Source organism: Papio anubis, chromosome 19 (assembly GCF_008728515.1).
Source record: "Papio anubis isolate 15944 chromosome 19, Panubis1.0, whole genome shotgun sequence".
NCBI classification, from domain to species: Eukaryota; Metazoa; Chordata; class Mammalia; order Primates; family Cercopithecidae; genus Papio; species Papio anubis.
In genome coordinates, this window is record NC_044994.1 from 7,567,797 (window position 1) to 7,590,423 (window position 22,627).

General features: G+C 44.2%; 1 long non-coding RNA gene across 2 annotated transcripts; it reads right to left on the reverse strand.

The window, feature by feature from the left end:
* Nucleotides 1-1,654: 1,654 nt before the first annotated feature.
* LOC103879570 lies at nucleotides 1,655-22,627 on the reverse strand. Of its 2 annotated transcripts, XR_002518623.2 has the most exons (8): nucleotides 22,540-22,627; nucleotides 20,617-21,080; nucleotides 19,885-20,450; nucleotides 19,589-19,738; nucleotides 16,918-17,120; nucleotides 12,813-12,988; nucleotides 10,976-11,082; nucleotides 1,655-5,510 (listed from the first exon to the last, which is right to left on the reverse strand). It is a non-coding gene; the product is annotated as an uncharacterized LOC103879570 (long non-coding RNA). The 2 variants fall into 2 exon arrangements; XR_002518624.2 differs by lacking the exon at nucleotides 20,617-21,080.

A 22,627-nucleotide genomic window follows, 5' to 3' on the forward strand; every position in this document is an offset into this window, starting at 1 on the left:
GGTGTGATTTAAATGATCTAGAATTAGATGCTGGTGATGGATGCATAGCTCTTTGAATATACCCCAAACCACTGAATCACACACTTTATCTTTTTTTTTTTTTTCCAACTTGCATTTTAAGTTCTGGGGTATATGTGCAGGACATGCAGGTTTGTTACATAGGTAAACATGTGCCATGGTGGTTTGCTGCACAGATCAACCCATTACCTAGGTATTAAGTCCAGCATCCATTAGCTATTCTCCCTCCCACCACCCCCGACCGACAGGCCCCAGTGTGTGTTGTTCCCCTGATGTGTCCATGTGAATCACACACTTTAAAAGTGTGCACTTTATGGTATATAAGTAGTATCTCAGTAAAGCTGTTGTTTTAAAAAAAGCCTCCAGTGGTTCCCAAGTCCAAGCTCCATGGCAGCATGGTGGGTCCTGCTTTTCTACTCTCACTGTCAGCTTCGCTCAGGTGAATCTGACAGTCTAGCAACGTCAAGTGCCTGGTAGGTCCCAGAGCCCACCACACTGATTTTCACCTCCATGCCTAAGAGCTCATATTAGAATGTCCTTCCCCTTCTTGTCAAATTGCTATTTTACTTTCTTTAAATTTTTTTTTTTTTTTTTGAGACGGTGTCTCTCTCTGTCACCAGGCTGGAGTGCAGTGGCGCAATCCCGGCTCACTACAACCTCTGACCTCTGACTCCGCTCAAGTGATTCTCCTACCTCAGCCTCCTGAGTAGCTAGGATCACAGGCATACGCCACCACGTCCAGCTAATTTTTGTATTTTTAATAGAGCCGGGGTTTCACCGTGTTCGCCAGGATGGTCTCGATCTCCTGACCTCGTGATCTCCCTGCCTCAGTCTCCCAAAGTGCTGGGATTACAGGTGTGAGTTACAGCGCCCGGCCATAAAATTTTTTTGATAAAATTTTTCGAGCATTCAGAAGAATATGAAGACTGGTACAATGAACACCCACTACCTAGATCCAACAATGTTGGGGAGTTCGTGTGTAACTCTCCAGTGTCATCTAAGGCACAGGCTTCACTTTGACCAGTTAGCCTCAAGCATCCTTTACAGCTTTTCTTTTTTGCCAAACCAGGCTCTCACATGGAGAAACACACACTACATTTGATTGTTATATCTCTTAAGTCTTTTTCACATCACCTTCCCTGGTTTTTGGGAATAATATGTAAGTCTCTTATATTAAGTTTCATATTTAAGAGACGGGGCCTGTTGTCTTACAGAGTGTCCCAGAGTCTAGATGTGTGTGATTGTTTCCTTTGCGTGTTCTTTAACTTGTTTCTCTAGTCTCTGAACTTTCTGTAAAGTAGAAGTTAGATCTAAATGTTAATAAATGTAACTTTTTTAGAAAGAGCCTGGGTGCCGCGGCTCACGCTTGTAATCCCAGCACTTTGGGAGGCCGAGGCGAGTGGATCACCCGAGGTCAGGAGTTCGAGACCAGCCTGGCCAACGTGGTGAAACCCTGTCCCTACTAAAAATATAAAAACTAGCCGGGCGTGGTGGTGGGTGCCTGTAATCCCAGCTAGTTGGGAGGCTGAGCCAGGAGAATTGCTTGAACCCAGGAGACAGAGTTTGCAGTGAGCTGAAATGGTGCCACTGCACTCCAGCCTCAGTGACAGAGTGAAACTCCGTCTCAAAAAAAAAAAAAAAAGAAAGAAAGAATATGTCATGAACCTCATATTACATCATATTAAGAGGTACATACTGTTATTAGGGCTCATGCTGGCCTTCAACTCATAAAGCTTTTCTTGTTACAGTATCCCTTTAGTTGCTAATTGGGTGTGTGTATGTTCAGGGTTTTGGGGTGTATTTTGGCATAAAGTTAATTCAGGGCTGTAACTCTGGGCTTCTTCCTAATAAGATGGTATTGTTTCTCAGACTCATTGAGGACAAGCACTCTGTTGTTTCCCAGACTCATTGAGGACAAGCACAGATGAATGAAGGACAGCCCCTGTGCTCAGGGATGGGACAGCACATACATGCACACACATACAGAGTCCTGAAGTGCTGTTGTGTAGACAAGGATAATGCATTCAACAATGTTCAGCAGTGACTGACCGAGGCCTAACCCAATTCCCAACCCCCAACCTCCAAACTCACAGGAAATTGCAACCTGGGAAGCTCCCCAGACCCTGCCCTCTCTTGCCTGAGTCTGCTACACTTAGGGCCTGCCGTGCAGAAAGGCTGAAAGCTCAGAGAATTAAAAAAAAAATAAATTAAAAAGCAATGAAATAATGTTTGACTGTTCCTTGAGCATCAGACATAGGACTTGGCTCCTGCTGTCCCAATGTTTACATTAAGAAAAATAGGTTCACACTGCACACCCGGCAGGCGTGCATGCATGCTGTTGTTAAGTCCAACCAAAAACCCAAGTTGCTTTCAACTCACTAGGCTGTATGGAACCAGATTAGCACGAGCCAAGATTTTCTTACTCCATGGTCAGCAGGGAAGCCAGAAGCAACGGAATTCTATCAGCACCGACCTGGGACTTGCTCTTGTGCCCGCACAGAAGCCCCATTTCACGGCATTCTTTCAACACTCAACCACCATGCAAGGTTTATGTACCAATCACTCGGTAAAGTCTGTGTGATTGGTCTGATCCCTGAAGGCCCAATCAAGATTGATTTTAGAAACGTAGCCTTGTCTGGAATTGCTAAAAGAAAATATACTAGAAAAGGGAAGCCAGCGCTATTTGGACAATTATCATGACAAGTAAACAGGAGCATTCCTGCAATTCCTTGATCCTGCTGCACTCCGTCTGGAAATGGTCAGTGATTCCCGGTGCACATCCCTGTGACGTGCCGCCTCTCAATAGACGTTTCCCTGGCACAGCCCTGGACGCTCTCTGAAGAAAATGAGATTGATGCAAGGGGCTCTGATCCATGGTAATGACCTACATACTGGCTTTGCTCCTGATGGATGGTGCTGATTGCTTTCTGCACGTATCTTTCATCATTAGCAGGCCCCAGCTCCCCTTCTCCAGATAAGGAAGTAAAAAACAACACACTGAGTAGAGAAAGCTGAAGAGGCACAATTCAGCCAAGCATCACAGACACAAAAAAGCCAGCACAAAGTGATAACATGAAAACAACGCATTTGAAACCCAGCAATGTGGATGGTAAGTCTTGATCACTGTTGCACGTGTCTCCTCCACCCATCAGAGACACCGGCCACATTTCGTCTGAGAACCCATCTCTTGCTTAACATTCCTTCTGGGGAAGTATCTTTCAGATACTTTTTTATTGCCAGGTGGTGAAATAAATGGCTCCTTGGTAAATCAAGGCATATAGCAACTCTATAAAATCTTTATTATAATATTCATCTTCCTACTTCTGGTGAAAGACCAAAATAAAGCCCCAAGTTGTTTGACAAAATGCCATGCAGCTCTGAAAACTAGAGCCTGAGTTGACAGTAGAACATGTGATATATATTTTTATTTCTCAAGAACTTGCCTTTAAAAGTTATGTGACTGTTCGTGCTTATCCCTCCTGGGAAAATAGCTCATGACGACCAGGAGGGAGAAGCCTCGTGCATTACGACTTCCATTCTCTCTACGGTCATCAAAAATGAATTTCCCCTGGCAAACGGTTTATTTTGCAAATGAGTTTAAGTGATTCATAGGCTGCTGAAAAATAGCATCTTGGAATTTATTCTTAAACATGCTGCTTTATAAACTTAGTTCACACATATGGTGTTTCCCAGGCAAACATTCAAAGACACAGGGATCTAGAAGCCCGTGGTGAGGATGAAACTGGGAGGCCAGAACAGAGCAGCTCTTTGTAATCTACTGGGAAGTAAGACCACACGTGGCCTCCCCAGGACAGCCAGGCTCAGGCAGGTTGTGCTGTTATGATATATATACATATGTTTTCATCCGCAGTTCCTGACTCATAACCCCCATAGCCCCGTTACAGATTTGTCTTATACTGTTGGGTGTGTGGGGCCTCAGGAAACAATCTCTCTGACCTCTTCCTACCTTCCTTTCAACTGCACCAAGGCAGGACTCTAATCTTCCCAGCCTTTCTGATTGTGGGTTAAAAGACCCTCCCGAGAGAGGACCCAGCCCTATACCTGGGGGGAAGGAATGCTGGTGTCATGAAGCTTCCATAAAAACCCAAGAGGACTGGGTTTGGAGCACTTCTGAATAGTGGAACACGTGGAGGTTCCTGGAGGGTGGCATCCGGGGAGGGCATGAAAGCTCTGTGCCCTTCCCCCAAACCTCCCCCTACACATCTCTTCATCTGTATCCTTTGCAATATTCTTCATAATGAATAGCAAATGCAAGTATTTCCCAAATTAGTCAAACCCAAAGAGGGGTCCATGGGAACCCCAAGATTTGTGACTGGTGTCTGGCAGGGAGCAGTCTTGGGGACGGAGCCCTCAATCTGTGGGATCTGACGCTTTCTCTGGGTAGAAAGTGTCGGAATGGAATTGGAGGACACACTGCTGGTGTCCGCTGCTTGATGTGTGAGAAATCCCCCTAGAAGTCTTCTGTATGGATGATTAGTGTTGTGGTGGTGTCAGAGCAGAGAAGAAACAAGTTTGAGAGCTTTTCCAAAACACAGGTGCATACAAGATAACTGATCTAGAACTCAAAGGGGATGAAATCAGAGGAATGGGAAAGGAAGGGACCACTCCTCCCTTCCCCCCCATCCTCTTTACCCTAAGTCTCAAAACAAAAAGGATCGTTTTTGTTGCTTTGTGTTTTGTGTGAAAACCCTCAAATTATTTTGAAAGGTTCACAGAGCAAGAGTCACATGTCACCTGAAGCACACCCAGAATGCTAGTATCTTGAGGGTGTGCAGATGGCAGGATTCGGAACCGGAAGGAAGCTCGCTAACTCCAGGCACAGGGTCAGACACCTGGAGACAGGAATGCAGCGACTAAAAAGCTAGCCTGGGGCTGCACTCCGAAGTCTGGGCAGGAAAGTGTCTAGAGAGAAAAGGGAGTGCCCTGCTGGACAGAAGTCGACCGCGAATCTGCCACGGTAGGAGCCCAGCGTCTCTCAGCTAGCAGGCTTCCTTGGTCTTCTGAGAGTCAGTGTGGCCATGTGGAAAAACAATTTGTCTGTACCCGGAAGACCTGTGTTCTAGTCCTAAGTAAGTCACTTAACCTTGGTTTGGATCTCATTTTCTTCCCCTGCAAAATCTGCCTCACAGGGCTCTGGTAAGTCCTCTACAGATAAATCATCTTTACTGCACCCAACCCAGGAATACAAGAAAGTGGAAGCAAGTCAGAGAAATCCCCAAGTTTTAGAACTTAAAGAAACTGAGCGTTCCACTAAGTGATGAGAGAGAGAGGTGGGGCTAACCCGCACATCTCATCACAGAGCAGCGCTCTTTCCATGGCGGCAATGAATGGAAGCCCAGTGGCAGAGCAGGGGCGGAACAAGCCTACCTCTTTCCCGAGTCGATTTCCCTCTTTCTTTGTCACCCTGCTGCTGAAAGGGCCTGAAGTGTGGGTGGTGGCAGTGAACGGTTCTCTCTCCACGGCTGTGAATGCTGGAAGGGACAGCGAATTGTGATGCATTATTTAGAGCAATAAAAACAAAGTAACAATAGCCAACTTCTACTGGGCATTTGCTATATTCTGCACACTAAGCTAAGTGTTCTACATGCATCATTTACTTCAGATGCCTCCTAACAACCTTATGAGACGGATGCTAACATTGCTTCAATTTGTACAGGTAAAGAAGCAGTGTTGGGGAGCTGCTTGCTCCAAATGACACCGTATATCCCTAAGGAAGCCGTGATGCTGCTTCCAGAGCCTGAGCTTGTTCCCGGTGTCTCTTCAGTAGGAAAGTGCCTGTGCAGGAGAGGATGGGGCTATACCCCCAACCCCAAACCTCCATGAAGAAGAGAGCATGATGGGCTGTCGGCCTGCAAGATGGATTTGGGGAAGAGTGGGAACTGTTTTCACCATTTCTCTCCGTTCCTCAGCCACACACTGTTCCAGCCCCAAACCTACAGAAAAGTAAGAAGAAATGGGACATCCAACTAGAATAGGAAGGGACTGAGATCTGGAAGGGGACAGAAGGATGTCATTGTCATCTTTAGGCATGAGAAAAGACCTTACCCAGCTCCCTAGGAAGCCTTCTCCTCTCTTCCCAGTAAGGAGAGAACAGCAAGAAATGCCCTCAAGTTGCAGACTTAGGAAACTGATGGGGAAGAGAGCATTTTGTGATGCAGCTGTTGACCACTGGAAGCTGCTGGAAAGGAAGCTACACTTCCTCTGAGCACCCTGGCAGGAGAGGACATTTTTGCATGCCAGTGTGTCTCTGTTCATTGCAACACTGAAAAATTTTAAATCAAAAATGAGATTTCCAGAAATGTGCTTTCCTAAATTCTTCACACGGGTGTCCTATTAATATGGAAATGAGGAAAGAATTTAATCATGTTTGACTGTTTGCTGGAAAGAAAGCAAACATGCTGATATGCTAAATATCATCAGATTTGTTAAATAGGGTCAGGATTACAGGGCTGATAGGGGACTGATGGATTTCTTGCTGCTCATTATCCCTATTGAATGGTTGGAATGCATTCAACACTGAGCGAGGCAGGTCAGGGTGGGGCCCCCTGTGCTCTTGCACCTGGTGCAGAGCTCCTGGGAAGTGTGGGCCTTGGCAGTGACCTGGAAGGTTGCCCTCTCACAGGGGGTCCCCACGTGCCCGACACCTGAGCCCGGCCCACTCACTGCAGGGTGGGTGCATGGCTCCGAGCAGATCAAAGGCAGGATCAAATAAGGGTTCTTCTCTCTCTCATATATAGAACTGATTACTTTTTACAAAGCATTTCTGCATGCATTGTCTCAGTTAATCCTACTAAGACTCCAATGAGAAAGGAAAGATAGATATTTTTATCTGCCCAATGTATAGATCAATAAATAAGGCCTAGAGAGGTGAAGGAATTTGTCCAGTGTTGCTCAGCTCATGGGAACAGATAGAACCCAGGACTCAGCCCACTGCCTGCCCATGCCAGTGAGTCCACTACAGGCCTGCTCCCATCTCCAGCCTCCACGTCCCACGTCGGCTCCCGTCTCAATCAGACTCACTTGGAAACACAGCTGGGGCTCATCTTGCTCCAGCCACAGGGGAGGTAGCAACCTCAGTGCTGTCAGCTGAAGAATGATGAGGTTTGTACATTTGGAAAGGAGAGCTTATTTTTCACAAAAGGTTGCAGCCTCCAGGGTTGCCCAGCCTCCTGTCAGAAGCCAGAAATACGCACTTTGAGGGTGGGAAGAATAAGATGGGGATTTATGCTGAATGAGGTGGCCAACTATGCATATTCAATGAGCTATAGGAGGAGTCATGAATATTTATGAAAGGAGAAACATATGCATGCAAAATTGAGCTTCATGCCTCTCCATGGGACCCATGCTCTTGATCTCTTCAACAGAGAAAGACACACTGTGTGGCCGTCATCTAGCCAGCCCTGGGAAGACCACAGTGAACAAGAAAGAAAAGTTCCTATCTTCATAGAGTTTATAGTGAGGGCTGTGCTCCTCACACTTTAATGTGTGTGTGTGAATCACCCAGGGATTCTGTTAGAAGCAGATTCTGATTCAGTAGCTCTGGGCTTGAGCCTGAGATGCTGCAGTTCTAACAGGTGATGGCAGTGCTGCTGGTCTCTGGACCACACTTTGAGTGGCAAGGCCCTAAGGCTGGATGGAAGGAATTGTTGACAGAGGATGACAATAGGATATGATAGTCCTAAGGCTGGGAGTTTATAGAATGATCTAAGGGCACAGAGCAGGAGTACCCACTGCAGAAAGGAGAAGTCAGATAAGGCTTCCTGGGGGGGAAAGGAAGGCTATGTCCAAAGCTGGAGTAGAAACTAGGCATGCCAATGTCATGAGTGGAAAAGATGGTCCATGCCAAGTCATGAGATCTGTGTGCAAAGTCCTATGAGCAAAAATGAAAGCACAAAGCTTGCTAGCTTGTGAGAGTTTCTTCTGACTTGAGAAGATACCGAGGGAGAGCAGAGAGGGGTTCCCAGGACCCAGAGGCATGGTCAAGGAGCTGCATTTGCATTTGTAGTTCAGGGCAATGGGGAGGTATTGAAGGATCTGAAGCAGGACACTGACTGGTAAGGTTTGCTCTTTTCAAAGCTCACTCAGGCTGCCATGAGGAGAATGGATTGGAGGGGGGACTCTAATTAGAGGGGCTCAAATTGGGAAGCTGTGTTCTAGTAATACAGGTGAGGGTGTGGGTGGCTTGAACCGGGGCTGTGGCCATAGGGTGGGTGAGAAATTTGCAGATTAAAGGTATGTGATGTGGGAGGTGCCCTCAGTTTGATCACTGACTGGACAAGTGTGTGTCTTCTGTGCTGGGTGCGATGGTGGAGGACGTGCTCCTCACTATGCTCCTTCCTCTGCAGTTCCTAAGAAAAGGTGTTTCTTTTTTTTCCCTTTTCTTTAATATGACTAAGCTTTTGTTTATCCAGCAATAGTATTCATCATATTTTCTGAAACATGTGGAGGTTTTTTCCTACCTGTCTTCTTACCTGTTCTCCCCACCTGTTCTCTTAGGAACTGAAGCCCCAACCCCCTGCCACTGTCCATAACTTGCTTCTAGACTCTCTTCATGTTTTCCACTTACCCATCCTAACTTCTTTCTATCCTGAACTGCTAGGTCTCAGCCATTACAGGGAAAGTACATTCTACCATTGACTGGTTGGGCCAGGACACTGGAATGTGTCCAATGAGAGCTCTGCTGGGATTCGATGCATTCGATTCCTAAGCAATGAGGTCTGTTTTTTGAACTTTTATTTTATATATTTTGGAGAGATGGGGTCTTACTATGTGGCCTAGGCTGGTCTCAAACTTCTTCCCTCAAGTGATTCTCCTACTTCAGTGTCCCAAACTGCTGATTTCAGGCAGAAGCCACCAGGCCCAGCCTAGGAGATATATTTTAAGCCAAGTCAACCTCTTAATTAGATATGAGCTTTATTTGCAGTCAGTTATGAAGAGCACACTTGTTGCACTGAGGGTAAACATCTCTCTGAACTATTATTTGAGGCCCACTTTTATCCACTAATAAATTTATTAAAAGGTAAGAAAATTGGGTCTGCCTATGAGCATCACACTGTTAATCAGATTTTTTTGTATAAATGAATGTCCTGAGATCGTTACTGAAATTGAGAAGGACCAGCTGAGACCAAGAACAGCCATTCAGCTTTCCAAGGTATGGAATGTAAGTGCAGGGACTGAAGAATCACATAAAAACATGATCAGAAATCTCAAGAGCACAAAAAAAAGCCCGTTGTAGGGACATCCACCATTACGACCCTGCATTTCCCGCATATGTGTTAGCATTTGGAAACATGGATGATGACCCCAGAAATACAGACGTAAGATTTCAGAAACCTGTGGAAGACCTGCAGATTTGCATTCTACCTGGAGGCCTAAGGCAATGACTTCAACCCTCAGTTCAAGACACACTTCTTGTCAAGAGCACATCCTTAGCAAAGAAGTCTGTTTATTATCTACTCAAAAATGGTTTCCAACTATTGGGTGCTGATGAAAGATAATCTGTTTTTATATCTTACCCAAACTTCAGCCTTCTTCTATTCCAGCGTTGGAATAATAAGCCACTCGTGACATTAAAAAATAGGCTTTGCCCACATGCAAACCAGAAGATAAAAGGATTTGGATTTAAAAACACTCTCTCTGATTTTTTTGTTTGCAAGTAGCATTTCTGCTTGGAACCATAACACTTTGAGCTCATCAGCTGGAGGAGAAATTACTATTGTGGATGAAAGGGCAAATAACTGGCAGCCATAGCACTAGAGTTTTCACAACACAATCCCTGCATCAAAGAAAGCGGGCTTTCTTTTTCTGGAAGATCATAGGTATAGAGCTGTAAGAAAGGACCTTGAAGCAGATACAGTTTGTTGTAACTTCATCTCTCTTCAATCCCAGCCTAGCTTGTAAAGGGCTCTGGGGCCTTCCTAGAAAGCATGGCATATACTAACTATTCTTAGACTCTAATGCTCACCTTCTCTTCTTCCCTGGGGTTTGGTCTTGTGGCTCTGAGTGTCACCCTCATTTTATTATTTATTTATTTATTTATAATAAATAAATAAATGCATAAGTAAGTGACAGGGTCTCACTCTGTCATTAGGTTGGAGTGCAGTGGCGTGATCATGGCTCACTGCAGCCTCAAACTCCTGGCTCAATCGATCCTTCCACCTCAGCCTTCTGAGTGGTGCACAGGCATGCACCACTATGCCGGGCTAATTTTTAAATTTTTTGTAGCGACAGGGGCTTGCTATGTTGCTCAGGCTGGTCTTGAACTCTTGGCTTCAAGTGCTCCTCCTGCCTTGGCCTCCCAAACCACTGGGATTACAGACTTGAACCACTGTGCCTGGCCACCCTCATTTTGAATTGCAATTGAAAACTCACCTCTTTGAAGTAGCTTTTTTAAAAAAAATTCTGACAAACTTTTGTACTGTCCAAGTAGACACTGTAAGCTCTGCCTTTCATTCTCCCCTCCTCCTTAACACACTCGCCATCACGTGCATTGATGGTGCATGTGGAAAGGGATTCTTACGAGGAGTTAACCTTAGCAATTTTTACATCATGACAACTTCATGAAAAAAGTTTAGTAAGCGTGGGACTGTTCTAGGAATAAAAGCCATGGGTAGAATTTAATAGTAACAATTATTATTTAACATGCAGTTGATATATACCTTTGAAATTCAAGCTCATTCTCTTTTACTTACAAGTAATAATGATAGAATTAAACTAAGCTAATAAGCTAAATAAATAATTAACAGTAGATTGACCCTAATTAATAAATTTGCTAAAAGCCTTTTCCTGTTAATGAGCCCTTAACCAAAGATGAGTCTTAAGATACACATTTTTAGAATATAGATACGGATATAAGTTTTAGAATATAAATTTCAGGTATGTTGAAAATATGTGTGGAAATATCAAAGATCCAACTCAACAAATGCATATCACTCACTGTGTACTCGTTCCTGATGGGTACAAAGATGCTCTTAAGGTTTATATCACCTGGAGAAGATGACTTGAAGATATGTCTACATGAAGAGTGAACAGGAGATAGAAAAGCTGAAAATACAAAGCAGATGAAGTAAACTGTTGGAGAAGGCAGTGGAGAACAAAGTTTGGGAAGAGAGGTTGACCTAGAGCTGAAAAGAAAACAGCCTTTTGTCTGAAAATGAAAGAAAGGAATGAAATTTGGGTTGCAATAAAAATAGATGTGTAGTTGAAATTCTTTATGCTCTATTGCTTTCATTTTCCTGATAAGATAGGAGGCATGCAGTTTGCTAAGGGTGAGAACACGGAAGGGGGTGAGGGACGCTTGAGGAAAGTGGAAAAATATTAAAATGGTAGCTGACAAAACAGAAGGAAATTGTTTCTCTGTACTAAAGGTCCAGCCAAGGCAGGAGAGCAAGAACCTTTAGTGTTGCCAACCAGCAGGTTGAGGAACCTTCTCTAGTAGGGCTAGCAGCCTGGTACTAGATGATTTATAGAATGGATACTTTATTGTAGGTTTGTTGAACAGATGCAAAAGAAGATGTCCTCCAGAAAGCACAGAGCAGTATTGGGACAGAGACGAACCAAGGACTTATTCACACTCATAAGCCATGCTCAGCTCCATGTTGTTAGAAGGAAAGAGAGGGCTCAGGGAGACCAACAGGAGAACGGCAGCACTAGCAGCCTGTCTCCAGAAGAGCAGGTGTTGTGGTGATGAGGCCGTGAGAATGGGGAATTCAAGGTGAAGAGTTCTAAATTGGAGCAGTTCTTGGCAATGGTAGGTTCCTTGGTGTAAGTCTGGGCATATGTGACAAGAATAACATAGAAGTAGAACTCTCTAGATTTGAGACTCTCAAGGAACTGTGAGGTGAGGTTGTCTGATGGACTATGAGGATACAGAAGTCCTTGGTGATGCTAGCAGAACATGGTACAGGAAAAGTCTGTGGTGGAGCTCCTAACAAACAGGAGATGGAGTGACCTGGAGACTGGCAGACAGAAGTAACAAGGAAAGATAGCGGGTGATTGTAGCAACTGACTGGTAGGACAGAATCTGTCTGGAAAATCCTCCATCTTAGGAGGTGGAGACTTCCTTTCATTATGAAATTGGGATCGTTTTCTCAGACTTCCTGGCAGGTGCATACAGATATGTGACTAGGCTCTGCCAATCAGACGTGCCTCCCTCAAATTGCAGCAGGAAGCTCAACCTTGTACCCATTGTGCAGGAGCCACTCTGGAAAGGGACTGCTGCCAAATCCGCATGCCCAATTACCACCTGCAGAGGCACTGGCATGGACGGCAGCCTCCAGGAGTGCCTGGTGCTGCGTGGGCTGTGGGCTTTCAGCAGACAGGGTCTGCAGATTGGTTTGGGGCATTGTTTCTGGTTGCATAGCCTGGGAAGCTGATTCTTCAATGATGCCTCTCACCCCATCCCATTGCGCCATCCCCATGATTCTGTGGCTCGCCAGCATTTTTGAATACATTCATTTTCAGCCTACATCAGCCAGCCAGTTTCTGTTGTTTACATCCAAGGGAATCTTGACTGACACTGTGATAGAGCCAGATTGATAGCCTCTCAAAGGAAGAAGGGTTTTCACACAGGGGTGCAAGAGGAATGACTTAGAAGAGGATTTGGGAGGTGAGGCATGCTGCCCATACCTGACCCTCATCCTTGTAGATCCTCTCTGTCCTCTCGTCCCAGTACTGCTTTGTGCTTCCTGGAGGATGTCACCTTCCCTATCATCCTCTGAGGCAGAGAATTCATACTGCCACCCTAGAGTTTCCATCAGAAGGGTAGGACTTACTTTCAGGTGCTGAGCAGGTCTAGGTGGTGGTGCCTGGGGTCCATAGGTTAGTAAGTTCCACATCGAGTCTGGCATTGTATCCAGAGGGTGTCCTCTATGGTCATGGCAGCAGTTCCTCTCCAGGTGCTGTACTGCAGAGGGTGTGGTTGGTCTTCTCTACAAATCCCACTGGGCACCTAGAGAGAAATCCCAAAATTTAGTTGGTCAACCTGGTTCAGGAATTCTTACGTACAAGAACTGAAGGGATCCCTGAACTGGGGACTTGAAATAGATAATAAAGGCCTTAAAATAGATAATAAAGAACTTGCACTTGGACTTGAACTCCCAGTGAAGAGTGAAGAAATGGGTCTTACTGAATCATGCATTACTTAATCAGAATTATAAGATAGAAATAATGTGTAAACATAGTATTTTAAGTACCAGTGTGGTTCTGGTATGAACGGTCTTAGCCATGGGTGATCAGAGAATATCCTAGTGTGGGTTCCATTCAAATCTTTTTTCTGTTAAGTCATATGTAGTGAGTTCTTTTTTGCATTCTATTGAGTCCATGCCCATTAAAATCAAGCAATATTTATTATATGCCCATTATCTGGTAGGCACTTTGCTAAGTACTGGGATACCACAGTGAAGGCAGCACAGTTTTCTTGAAGGGAGCTTACAGTCTATCTAAGGAGACAGGCAATTACATTATGCAGAGACATGCAGGCTTGTGGAACTGTGAGGGTGCACAAGTTGCGTGGGTGCAGGTCAGCCTGGCCGTTTCTCTGTATCGTCATAATACGTTATGAAGAGAGTGATCAGCTGACTCTTATGAAATGGTTCAAAATCCATGTTAATACTATTTCTATTGTCCTCTTAATTTCATCCCCTGTTTGCTATTTCACAAGTGTATGCTGGAACCCAGAGCCACTGAAATTGCGGTTCCATTCTGTCCCAATGCAAAATACTCCATGGATGTTCTCTGCAAATGCCTCCTTCAAAATGCATCCTGGGAACACCTCTGTGACTCACTGGGGAGGGTTTTATAGTCCTTGCCGGATGTACGTTTGAGAAGAACTTCTCTAGTTATGGCTGCTCTGAAGCTATTTCCCCATCCTGGGGGACAATTTCTCATTTCCCACCAGCTACCCACTGGATTTCTTTACTTAAGGCAAAATGCTGCCTTGCCAGATGTTTGCTGTTTCTCTGGTTTATCTCTATGATATATGGGTTCCAAAAGTATCTGAAAACTGAAGCTTTTATAATTTTTATGTGTTTTCCCTTGACAGTGTTTCCCTCTGCCCACTCATTAAATAAAAGCATTGTCCCCAATTTAATCTTTTCTTCTCTGCACTCTCCCTCTGCTCCCTGTTCCTTGGTAATGTCCTGCACATAGGCTCATTGAGATCACTTACTGTAATGGTTCTCAACTTCCTTTTGCTATTCTCAGTGAGATCCTTTCTGCAAAGCAGGTCTTGTAGAGTCCAATATATCAACCAAAGACAATGCTTCTGTGCTTGAAATGGGGATCAGGGCCCACGCCCTGCCTGTTGCCTCTTCCCACACCCACACAGAGTCCCTAAGGCACCCAGTGACACCCTAAACAGGGCTTCTCAAAGTAGGTTGGTGTCAGACTCTCCCACAGGCTTGTTAGCAGACATAGCTTCTGTGTTCCATGCCCCCGCCTGCAACCCACTGAATGAAACTCTCAGGTGGGAGCCTGGGAATCTTCATTTTACCAAGATCCTCCACTGAGTCTCATATTCATAAAATTTCAGAACCACTGCCCATGACTCCAAGAGCATAATTTAAAAACTGCTCTTTTGGGATAACCCCATTATTTTACAGAGATACTCTTTGAGTTCCAGAAGGATGGAGCCAGACCTCCCAAACAGAGTACAGCTTTCTTTTCACCTCCATGTAAAAAGGTGCTGAGTCTATGTTAGACTCCCAGTGACCAGTTCTAGCTGCCTACAGGAGCTACCATCAGCATTTCAAGCTGCAGGGTCGGACTGACTCTGCATTCTCTTCCTGCTATCTCCGCCATCCCAGGATCACAGTGGCTTCTGGAGGTCCCAAGCCTGGCCTTCGGATCTCAGGTCGTGTTTCTAACCAATGACTCTAGGTGACCCCCAGCTCCTCTGTGGTTTCCCCGTCAAAGTCCATCACTTGTCATGGTCACCGTGTTGAAATGGACTCGTCTTTACAGAGCCTGCTATACACCACATCCCTTCAGAAAGACCCACTGTGCTCACAGCTGCACTGATACCTCCACTCTCTGTCCTTCTTAACAGACTCCATGCTGTACACATTGGTGGTTTCCAGGCTTGGGAGAACATTAGCGCCACTGGAGAAGGTGTGCTTTTTGAAACACCCATGTAGACCTACCCAGAGATTCTGCTTTAATGGGCCTGGGATGGGCACTTGGCATGGGCATTTTTAGAAAGCTTTTGCCACTGCCCTCTTCCTCCCCCTTCAGGGACTCTGACATAAAACAAAGGTTGAGAACCGTTGCTCTAATTTGAATAGAGTTAATTAGGGGCACGTCTGTCTCCCTGGCAAGACTGTAAGATTTGCCCTGTTCACCTTCCTATTGCATTTCCTTCTTCCTTCCTTTTTGTAATTACTGAAGGTTTACTGAGCCCCTACAGCATGCTAAGACACTATGCTGGGCTCACTGTCTTGCACAGAGATGGAAAAATCTATACAGATACATTATTATTGTCATCATTTATCCCTCTTGGACTGTAATCTCCTGAAAGATCTATGCCTCGCTTTAACATATAACCCTATATTCTGAAGGACGGGCAGTGTGCAGTGCAAAGTATACCTACTTTGGTGTCTGACTGGCCGACCTGTGTTCATATTCAAGATCTGACATTTCCTAGCTACACGGTTGAGCAGGTAACTTAATCTCTCTCTGAACCTCAATTTCCTTAGCCATTAAAAATATTATCTGTTTGTGGGATTGCTGTGAGAATTGCAGATGGATGAGGAGCCAGCAAGGGGCTGCCAGTGACTGCCCAATCAATGCGGAGCTTTCTCTTTCCACTTGCAGAGAGCAGTCAGACTTGCTGGGCACATCCCAGGCTGCCTAGATCTTACCAGAGAAAACAGGAGGGAGCGGCTTCTCTCCGCATGTGGGACAAAGCCAAGCAGAAAGGACACTTGGTAATTTACCAGTGATTTTTTAAAAAGTCAAATGACAAAATGTTTGCATGTTTAAACATACTGCAGTTTTAAGACTTCCAGAAAAGGTTAGGTGGTGATGTTGTTCAAAACAATGGAAAGGATGGCAACAATCTTTGAAGAAAACAATATTTGAAATAAAAGAGTTGCCTTAATTTGCAAAAATCCATATAGGCTGGGAAGGGAGAGAGCAGTCCTGGCTCAGCTAGTAACCAGCTGTGTAGCTTTGGAATGCTCTGAACTGCATCTTACTTGTTGGTTAAATCTTTAAAAATATAAAGCCAAATAAAAATGTTAGCCATTTTAAATCAATTTTCTGAGAGTGTAAAGCAAATGAGACTTAAAAAAACAAACACACACAGGTCTAAATACTGCCATTTGACTGCTAATACATGACACCAACATTTCTTTCTTGATACTTGTTCCATGATTCTCCCTCTAGGTATGAGTAGGAACGAATCTATATTCTGGATTGGGTGTCATGAAGCCCTGAATCTAGGTTAAAGAGTGTTGCAAAAGCCTAATCTTTCTTACATCTAAACCGAACTCGAGAATTGCATATCGACTTCCAAGATGAAGACCTTTATGTTTCAAATGGTTTCTAGCATACTGATGTCATTTGACTTCCACAGAAAATGTTATTTTTTATCATTGTTATTCTTATTTTGTTCAGTTAGGTGCTTATAAAGGTGGTTAATTGTTTAAGAACTATGCTAAGCGTGACTTGGGTGTTATTTTACACCTTTATTTCCATTTATGTTTCCTTTCTTCACCAGTGCATTTAAACTGCAGAGTAATATTGTCCTACCTTTTGTAAGAGAAGTAAAAATACTTTGCACACCTGCACAATTTTATAACAGAAAAACCTGAAACTCCATGTTTTAAAGTACCCATCTTGTATTTTATCCCAAAGCCATTAAGATTGTTTATTTCTTACCTTCCCTAAGCTGAAATGCAAAGTCATCGTTCTGATTCACAAACCCTTGTCAGTTTGGCTTTATAAAGGCAACAACAGGGTGTGTTATGCAGGCAAGACAATCTCTGCAAATTACTTGAGGCTTCACATCTAAGACCTAAACTCCCTAGAGACTGGCGGTTCTTCCTCGAGATGGCCATGCCACTTACTGCTTCCTGACGTGGCTGAAATCAAGAGAGTAACATGATGATCACTATTTTCCAGTCAGAAATTTAAAACCAGACAGTGACAAATCAATTCTCAAGGCATACATTTCCATTTGTGAAAGTGAAAAAAATAATCCTGAGAATCCCCCATTGCTAGCCTTGAAAGTTAAGTCACACTAACAAATCTCTCAGTGTCAGGGATTTTAAAAATCTCTCTTAGACTATTTTTCAAATGGAAACTGGTGGCAAACTGGATGACGTTTCCACTGGGTATGGTGAGACCTCCGAACAAGAGAAGGGCGGTGCTGAGACCAGGGTTTACCAAGAGTCCTGAATAGCTGTATTAGAATAGCCGTGGATCAATGTGAAACTTAATACTTTAATGACTGAGCTTCTCTTGAGCTCTTGTTTTTAATTCTCTGGTCTCAAGAGAATCATTTTCTTCTCTCAATCTAATCTTACTGGGGGGAGGAGGCAGCCAGGGTATAACTGTGACTCAGGAAAAGCTGAGGAAGAGTTTCCAGTGGGTGAGGACAATGTCTCACTCCTGGCACAGGCAGCAGAGGGGTAAGCAAGTGGCCAAGCCCTCTAATTCAGAAACATAGGCTTCTCCCCACCTGTATAACCTGGGCTGAGTTACTTAACTGCTGGAAATCTCTGTTTCCTCCTCTATTTCCTGCCCCCAAATGGTTAGTATCACACGAAGCATTTAGTGCAGGGCTTGGTACATAGTGAGCACCTACTAATTATTGGGAATTTTAATGATTTTATCTTCTCGGTGTTTAACAGCTTGCATCATGACTATCAGAGGGCGTGGTACATTTTGGGTGAATAAATGACATATGATGGCACTCTGAATTGGTCACTGCTGGAACTAGCTAGGGAACTCATCATCATTGTCATAAGTTTTTGATACATGGAGGTAACCTGTGTGCGCAAGCATCTTCTCTGCAGTGCCACAGCATTCATCCAGGATGTGCCTATGAGAAGTATGGAGGCCCTGACCTTGAAAGATCCAGGACCCCCAAAAAGAAATGAAATTGCCCCAATAAAATTTATCAGTATTCAGAAACCCTAGAGGAATGACCACTATTTTTTCTTCCAAAAGCGTTGCAGGATGTGCACTCTCATATGCTCCCCAACAGCGCAAAGCTCTTCGAGTTGAGTCAGAGCAGTTAATGTGTATCTGCATAGCCACAGAGAAATCGGCAGCAGACGATGTGTTTCTTTGGCCCTTCTCCTCTCAACCTTCTGGCGAGAGGTAAATTTGGGGAAATTGAGGCAGTTTAACATCTTTCAAAGGATAATTTGAGCTAAGAAGGAAATAGAATTCCATATGTGCCCAGGAACTGTAGCATTGCGTAGAAACATGCCACACATGTAATATTCCCAATCTGAAATCCTGAAATCATACCAGAACCTATCTAGGATATGAACAACAGAAAATTATTAAAAATCTGCTATATGTCAGGCGTGGAGGTACAAGACAAAACACAGTCTCTACCTGAAAGGGTGCAGAATCAAGAGGAGGACAGATTTGTAAACAGACAAGTACAATAAAAATCTACTATGCCGGAGGAGGAAGAGTAGGGGATGAGCAAAAAATTGAGGCAGGGATCACAGGAAACTGGAAACCCCATCTGCCAGATGGGAAGTGAAGATGGGCTTACTTTAAATTGAGGCAGGGATCACAGGAAACTGGAAACCCCATCTGCCAGATGGGAAGTGAAGATGGGCTTACTTTAGGGCAGGAGCCAGGACGGGCATCAGCATCAGGTTCAGTGGCTTTCTGCCTCTGACCAAGGCTAAGTGCACATAAGGGCTGCTCGTGTTTGGCTCTGGAGCAGCCGTGAGTGGAATTCATCCACTTTCCCTTAGGAAACGGAGGGTCTTTGCATGTCAGGGGTGATTCAGAGGAGCACCTTTATTCTCAACATCTACTTTCACCGGAAGAACGTTTTACTTTCTGTATTCTTTACTGTCATCCACTCATTAATTCATTCAAAGATATTTGTTGAGTATCCACTGCATGCCAGGCTCTATGCCAGGTGCTAGGATACAAAAATGAACTGCTTCCAGGAGCTCACAGTCCATGGGGGGTGACAGGCCCGGGAGCAGAGCATGGTGACACAATGATGCTGGTGCAGTCACGGGGGCGGGGGGGAGGGGAAGGCTTTATGGGACATAAGGGGAACTGGTCCCAGCCTGCAGAGGTCAGACAAGTCCCTTGCAGCAGGAGAACTTGTGAGGACTAAAGATGTTCTGCAGGACAGGAAAGCGTCTTTCAAAAGTATCATGCCATAGATAGGAAACACTACCAGACGCCGTACCCAAGATATTCTTCTAGCTTTACCCAACACGTCCTTCTTACAGCATAAGAGATTGGGAGGATGAAGGAAAGAGTCTCTAGGTTTCATCCCTCCTCAGTGCCTTTCCCCTTAAGATAACGGTCAGGGAGTTTCCAGGGATCCACACACGTTACTTACTGTGAGACTTCACAGTATATAAACCTGAGACTGGAACTCAGGCCTTTGGACACCTTCCAATCCACTTGGAAATAAGCTAGGAAATGGCCAAGGAGGAAAAGGTCCCAGCATCAAGGGTAGCAGGATGGAATTTCTTTTGATCTCAGAGCTCTGCAGAAAGGAAAGGGCTAAAAATGTTATTATATTACGATGGGAAAGCAAATGTGTTTTGTTTGAACACAATTTAGGGGGCAGGTGTTTTCATTTATGTTTCTAATTCAAACAGTGAATAGAACCCTCTTCTAATGATAACATACCTCCTGGTGTGTTTTGAGGACCAGCTCCTTGGAATTCCCAGCGGATATGAGATAGGGATAATTGAGCTGCCCAGCAGGTTTGGGTAAAGTTCCCTAAAGAACTTGCATGCTTTGCTCATTCTTACTGTTGAGCTGCTGTTGACTAGGCTGTGGAACTCAGTTAATGGGTCTCCTTTGAACTGCACTTGTTTCTTCAGGTTATTAGTGGGGTGGAAACTTCTTTCATGCAGACTTCCAGGTGTGAGATGAGCTGGAGAGGGGATGGTGGGGGAATGGGGAGATGAGATTTGAGGAGACAGGGAGCTTTCAGGTAGCTTAAGGTCATTTTCCACTGATCAAGAAGCAGAAAGCTTCCTAGGGCTTAAAGACATTTGCCTTCGGGGTGACACAGGTACCCCAGAGTCAGAGAAGTAACTGGCTTGAGCAGAGAGGAGAGTGGCTTGTTGGGGGCTATACCAAAACCCCAGCTCTTTCCTGGGACTGGTTATGAGAGCAATAAAGCAGACGTGTTAGATGAAGGCACATCACAGTCCCATGGTTCCAGGAAGCAGTTTAATGTAATTACACTGTTAAAGGAAAAAAAAAAAAGTTACAGCCAACTGCAGGCAAGAAAAGTCAGAATTTACAACCTGTGTTCTCACATACACACACAATCAACACCTCCCATTAACTGTCTACCATAAATTTCCTGCGGATTCACTTCTAATCATCTGAAAGTGCAGTCACGCTGACCTCTATTCTTTCATAAAAAGATGGCTGCCAGGTAACTCATTGGATGGCATCAGCAGAGAAGCCTTGAGCTGACTGGTCACTCGTGATTTCTTTCTGCAATAAGTTGGTAATGGTGGGAGTCCAGTTAGATCTGATAGTGGGATCAGGGTATACCTGAGCTCTCAGCTCTGTGTACCTTTCCAGTCTGGCTCATGGAGACAGTCGTGAGTATGACAGTTCTGGCAGCCACCAGCCTCTGCTCAACATCAGCCCAGTGATAGAAGCCTTGGAGCTCTTTGTTGAATTCAGAATTAACCAGGAGAGCCATGTAGCAAGCAATGAATTTGACTAGGACAAGATTCGAAGCTGATTCAGAATGGCACCACAGTATTAATCAACTATAATTGTCATGCTGTCTGAGTTAGACAGAGTGGGTTTTAATAGCCTAGATGCAGTGAATCTCTGGATTATTACAGTCAATGATTCTGTGGAATAACAAAAAAAATTCCAATTAGATATGGACCATGTTAATGTGAATCTGAGACACAATTAGGTATTTTCTTCTTACAAAGACAAAGCCAAGTGGAGATTTAAAGCTATTAATCACTTCCACAGAACCCCAAATCCATAAAAATGACTTCATGGAAAGCTGAGCTGAAGGCTTCGTTCTGTAACCTTTGATGAGAAGCAAAGTCACTCTCCTCCCTGCCTGTTCAGTTCAGTTCCCGCTGCAGACCATGACATCAGCCAGTTGTCTGAGAGATGGGCACAGCTATTCATGCTTCATTGATGTGTGATGGGGCAGGTTTTCCAGCATCTTCATCATTCTCAGGCTATATCAGAAACTCCCCTGGTGACCCATTCCCAACACTCAGGTTAACACAGATATTATATTGAATAACCCCTAGATCCTGAATCTATACTATCACCCCCATTCCTTTTAAACATGGCCCCATTATCTGTTGGGTTATAAAAGCAAGGGAAACCAGTGGCAGGTGTTGGAAATATGACTTTGATAGATCTGTCTCTGGATCTGAAAGGTCCGTTTACATCTCTCAAGCATAGGAGAAAGTGATTTTGTCCACCCAACTCATGATTTCACACGTCCACTTTCATTAACAGGAAAGAGAAAATACGACTTATTGTTACTTAGTTATCTAGGGTCTGTTTTCCACAGTGCTCAATGTACTGCACACTGGGAAGTTAGTGCTTAAAATGTCAGGATGTATTAAACCTGTTAGGTCACAGGATACTAATTCAGAGGATCATTGCTGTGCCAATGTCCCCTGCCCAAACACTGACCATAGTTATGTATGAGGCTATGTTTAGATGGAATAGGAGCAATGGTGTATACTCTCATCAAGTCCAGCTACCATTTCTCCTCTTAGAACCACATCTGACTTCTCGCTTCTGTGTCATGAGCTACCCAATCACAATTACAATAGAGCAGTTGCAATATTGTAATCTTCAGTTTTTCTTAGTTGTGCTTTTTATTTCACAAAAATTTGACTTTGTTTATTCTCTGACACTGTTTTCCAGATTTAGACTTCTTTTGGGGAATTGAATTTCCCAGAAGACTGGATTATGCAAGTGTTATTGTAGATTATTAATTACCATAGGATTGGCGGTGAACCAAGTTGACAAGCATGATGACATTAAAAATCAATTCTCAGATACATTTGATGATTGACAAACCAAATCATTGATAAGAAACTATTATAATTATTTTGAATAATTGCTGTTATAATCCAATAATTTCATATTGTGTTAGTTATCTATTTTTGCATAACAGTATTGCCACGACTTTAGCAGCTTAAAACAATACACATTGATTATTTCACAGCTTCTGTGAGTCAGAAATCTGGGTACAGCTTAGCTGTGTCATCTGCTCCAGGGTCTGTCGTGAGGCTATAACCAAGGTGTTGGGCAGGGCTAGAGTCTCACCTGAAACTTGACTGAGGAAGAATCTGCTTCACTTCAGTTTCTTGTGAGCTGTGGGTCTGAGGGATTCAGTTCCTTGCTGGCTGTTGAC